Source organism: Zerene cesonia, chromosome 13, assembly GCF_012273895.1.
Source record: "Zerene cesonia ecotype Mississippi chromosome 13, Zerene_cesonia_1.1, whole genome shotgun sequence".
NCBI classification, from domain to species: Eukaryota; Metazoa; Arthropoda; class Insecta; order Lepidoptera; family Pieridae; genus Zerene; species Zerene cesonia.
The window spans coordinates 2,250,687-2,255,962 of NC_052114.1; the positions used below are offsets into that span (position 1 = coordinate 2,250,687).

Here is a 5,276-nt window from a genome sequence, read left to right on the forward strand (position 1 = left end):
TTTTTTACTATTCACTTTTTTATCGTGCAACAAAAATATGACGAAACCTCTTACTGGAGGAAACGTAATTTATACGTTGTGTAAAGGGAAGTCCGAGTCCCATGTCCCTTAATGGGGTATGGAGCAGATAATATATATCTGATTCAGTGATCAGCCTTCTGGGTCTTGCTAGACCGAGACAATTTTTTTTTTTGAGAGTACCGAATCGAACCCGGGAGGATCCCTTGGTTCTATGTACAAAGGAGACCTCCGCCCGATGACCGCTTGGTCAGTACGTAAAAAAATAATAAAAAATTCATTAGTTTTGCTCAAAAGCGATAAATCAAAATAAAATAAGGCACAAACGATCACAATGCTAAAAGGTCAATTATTTCGTCCAACAAAATTTTCCAAGCACCCAAGATAAATCTAATTCGACACGTTTCGAGTTGATGAATACGCTAGTTATATAACAAACGCTTGTATGTGTGCGAAGTAGGTCAAACGCATGTAGCTGTGTGCAACAGCTGACTGTTGGAGGTCAATAACCTCGAGGCTACGAGCACAACGACCCCGCACCCTTCGTCAGAACGGGGGCTGGTTATTATCTTGATATTTTATTATGTCACATGAGAATTATATTAAAGTTTCCATTTAGATAATTTTCGGAGAAAGTCGTATATCGTTTTGAGGAGATTTATTTTATGTTTCACTCACAATGTATCACCTATGTATAAAACTATTAATTATTATTAATCGTAGTCTAAATCATTAGTCTAAAAAAATAATGTTACAGCAAGCCACTGTTAGAATATAACCATTAACACGAATATTTTGAAATAAATATCAGAACTATAATGTAAGTATGTATCATTTTCTTTACCTACTATTAATTTGCTTTCATTTACATAATTATTTCTGCCACAGATAACATATTGACGATATGAACGAAATAAAAAAAATTCAAGCTTTCCCGAAAGGTTCCCGTTCCCTTGAGATTTCTAGGATAAAATGTAAAAAATGGGATACTATGTCATTTCTAGGGTCTGAAATAATCTTTGTATCCATTTTCATCGTAAGCGGTTGAGTGGTTTAGGCGTGAAGAAGAGACAAATATATTTTAGTAGGGATTTAACATTATGTTATTTCTGGAAAAATCAATAACAAACAACCGAGATACCGTTTATGCGGCTTAGAATTAATATCTTTTAGAGTACACACTATGACACATTATCCATCACGCTGTTTACTTAATGATGAAATGTTTGCTTAAAACTTAAAATTTCTGCATCATTCTGATAATATTTAGGTATTTATAAATATAATAATTGATAGATATGTTCAAAGAAATGGCTAATTTCTGGGATTTGGAAGTCTATCCCTACTGTAGTTTGCTTAAAAGATGAAGAGTTTTATTAACCGACTTCATTTTACTTGATTTTGATGCACTTTAAACGGGTAGAATTCATTCAAACTTTGTACACTTATCAAGGATCGGTGATAGTATAATAATTTCATGAGCTTATCATGTTATCCTGATAAGCATTGCCAGGATTAAATAATTTCCTGACGTATAGTCCTATGTTCTTATTTTAAATTATGACACAGTGTAAGAGAGACTATTCAGTTTACAATTAAAGCGTGTTTTTAATACTTTTTAAATATATTAATTAAGCACGCCATATGGATTGTAATGATGATAGATATATTAGACTTCGAGGAAACCGGTAAAGCTACCTAATGCATAACATAATATACTAGTTGATCGTCCCGGCTCCCGTGGTACATATATAGCCTATGTCACTCAGTGATCTTTCGGCTTTTTAATTGTGAAAGAATTTTTGAAATCGGTCCAGTAGTTATTGTGTGAAATCATTACAAACGCACATACAAATCTTCCCTCTTTATTCTATTAGTATAGATAATATTAATTAAAATTATTATATACTTTAATTAATTAAGTGCATAATTCCCTCCCAATAAACTGAATTTTCAATTTATCTGTACATGTGGATAACATCACCACTGCTTAAAACGGTGAAGGAAAACATCGTGAGGAAACCGGCATGTCCAAGAATCAAAAGTTTGACGACATGTGACATCTGCCAACCCGCACTTGGCCAGCGTGGTGGATTAAGACCTGAACCCTCATAGGAGGCCTGTGTCCCAGCAGCGGGAACGTGTATGGGATGATGATGATGATAATTCCCTCCATTAAAATCTTGACTATTGTTTTGTTCCATGCAATACTGTTAAATGTTGAAATATTAACGGAAACTTTCTGTTCTTCGACTTTAAAAATAAATCTACTATACTCGTTATGTTTCAATACAAGGTGAGTAACCTTTTCTCTTAATGAGTTTTAAAGTATTTACAATTCATATAATATGACATTGTTAAAAATTATCTTATCAATGAAATGTAATATTAACGTATTTTCCTTAAAGCATATCATTGCAATACAGGACGCCACAAATTACAGAAGTAATTAGTTGGTTGAAGTGAACTATCATCAGCTGAATAAGGTCAAATAGTGTACCAACACTTTAAGATCAACTCAGGACAACAAAAACTATACGATTTTTATATTTATGGTTACTGTCTTTCGGAATCTTTGAGGGTTGTAGAAGTGAATGCGAGAATATGGTATATAGTGTATGGTAATAACAAAATATGCGAACTACTTACCTAGTGCGTACTAGTGTTACGAAAATAAACAAGTAAATTACAATTATGGTTAGTTAAATAAGTTTTATATTATTAATAAACAATTTTTAATAATGATGACATCGATATGAAAATTATTAGGCATCAATTCACCATCAGACACCACAGATAGTAACTTAGTATACTATTATGTTATCTGTGATTAACTATACAAGTAGCTATAATGAAGCTGTCACCCTACTGTGACTTCGTTGTTGGACTCACGTACGCACGGCCTTGTTTACATGTTATTATTTGTGATATTCACCCTACAAACCTTCGTTTGTGACTGAATATTTTGTGGGGAACAGATATTCTTAATTTAAAACTCGGCTATGTCAGAGCTGACTGAGGATGAAACGTAAGCTACGTTTCATACGATAGAAGGTTTTCAAAATTGGTCAATAAACTTTAGAGTTTATTTTGTACAAACGAAAGGTATTATTATACTGGCTGTTGAAAACTAGTATGGTAAACATTATAAACTCTCATGGAAAGCCATTGTATTCTATCTCATGGAAACAATTTTAACGTATTAAACAAAAATTTAACAATAAATCAAAATACAAATAAACAAACCAAACTACGCGCTCATCTCATAATAGAAATGGGTAGAAACCTGATGTATTAATTGAAATGTTTTTGTTACTCTAAGCTTGTTTCTGTAGCGTTTTTTATTATGATAATATAAGATGGTATTATACAATTATTTTATCGAACTGAATTTTGATTACATTATTAACATTTTAATATAAATTGTCGCCAACGTCCATACCACGTTGAATACACCGGTTCTCGTCCGATCACCGAAGTTAAGCAACGTCGGGCGCGGTCAGTACTTAGATGGGTGACCGCTTGGGAACACCGCGTGATGTTGGCTTTTTGTTGCAACAGCTTAACCCTTGTTTAAAATTAAAATTAATAATAAGGGAAAAGTGGAGCTTGTAAACTTTTAATACTAAAAGGCAACATGTATGGCTTCAGAAATGAGATTAAATCTATAAAGACAATGAATATTAGTAATTTATTAATTGACACTTTTCGGTTTTTACTTAGGTATAATTTATGTATAAAAATGAACTTACATCGACCTACAATATTTAAAAGTAGACCGTTTTGTTCTTACATAAATATTCGTTTTTTTATGTCATGGTCGGCAATGGAGCTGGTGGGTCGCCTGATGGTTAGCGCTACTACCGCCCATGAACATTTGGAGAGGCGTAAGGTCAATTGCAGACCTTTCGTCTCTACAAATGGATTGAAAAGGACTGGGAAGGGTGAGGAAAAGGATATGGGCCTCCGGCTCCCCCACTCACCGTACGAGACACAATAGCATGCTATTATTTCACGCCGGTTTTCTGTGGGGGTGTGGTACTTCCCCGGTGCGAGCTAGCCCAATTCGTGCCGAAGCAATACAATAAAAGTGATTTATTAAATGTAGGTAACTGTATACATGCACAATAAATAATTCACAAATATCATAAGAAGTAGGATACACCTGTTACCACTGTTGTATTTATTATTCTGTGCTACTGTTCTCAATTTAAAAACAAAAGTTTGTTAATGAGATATTGAGAGTAGGTTCAACAAAATAAACTATGCATATCTCTAATTTGCAAAAATGTAGAACCTAGAATCCCCAAGTGACCGCCTTCCGACTTCACAATTTGTCTTCTTTACTTTTATGCGTTGCACTGAAAGTATCTAGTATAGTGTTATGTTATCTCATCATCATCATCATCATCACTTTTTTATATTGAGTCATATTGGGACCATGATTTTTCACAATTTTCTTCTTTTTCTCTGCCACGGCGCTTTCTGTTTTTCTTTTTTGATATCCATCAACAAAGACTGCAATTCATTACTTTCATTCTACTCATGAAAATAAAAGTATGTATGAAAATCATGTTATAAGTACAATAAACTTTTCACACAATCATTTAATAATATATACGTGTATATATACATGGAATACGTTAAATAACAGATTAATTAGGAACAAGAATCATATCGGAACGTAAATTTTACACAAAGTACATTCTTAAACATTTTGGCATTTTATTTTCAAATCAAGGGTTTACACACCGATAAATTCCTTTTAATTGATGATGTTTATCACATCTCGTTTATTTTTATTTACACTTTTATCTGGCTTATGAATCGTTTTAAAGTTATTTTTGTAAGTTTATTTTAAAGACGAAGTAGGTATGCCGAGCCCTAGGGAACTTGAAGTTAATATGTTGATAAAACGAAACGTGTTCTAAAGAATAGTGGAACACATAAAAAATGTATTATAAACGCCAAGTTTGGTCTATTAGATATTTATATTTTTACTCAGTGTTATGTTAATAAGCAGTGATGACTTAAGACGTGGTTAGGAGTTTTATAACTTAAATATCCAACTCCCAACACTTCTTATGCACATTGTTTAAAAAATGGCCAACACTACGAATTATACACCTGTTACACACCTGTACATACACACAAACAAAATGTTAATTAATAAATATGTTCATTCACTTGTTTGTTCATAACACCCACATGACTCACTGTGTGTCACGGTATTATAATCAAGTAACAGTCATTGTCCA

At 33.0% G+C, this 5,276-nt stretch overlaps 1 non-coding gene across 1 annotated transcript; it reads left to right on the forward strand.

The window, feature by feature from the left end:
- The first annotated feature begins 3,446 nt into the window (after window positions 1–3,446).
- On the forward strand, window positions 3,447–3,565 carry LOC119831587. Its single transcript, XR_005287893.1, has one exon. It is a non-coding gene; the product is annotated as a 5S ribosomal RNA (ribosomal RNA).
- Window positions 3,566–5,276: the final 1,711 nt, after the last annotated feature.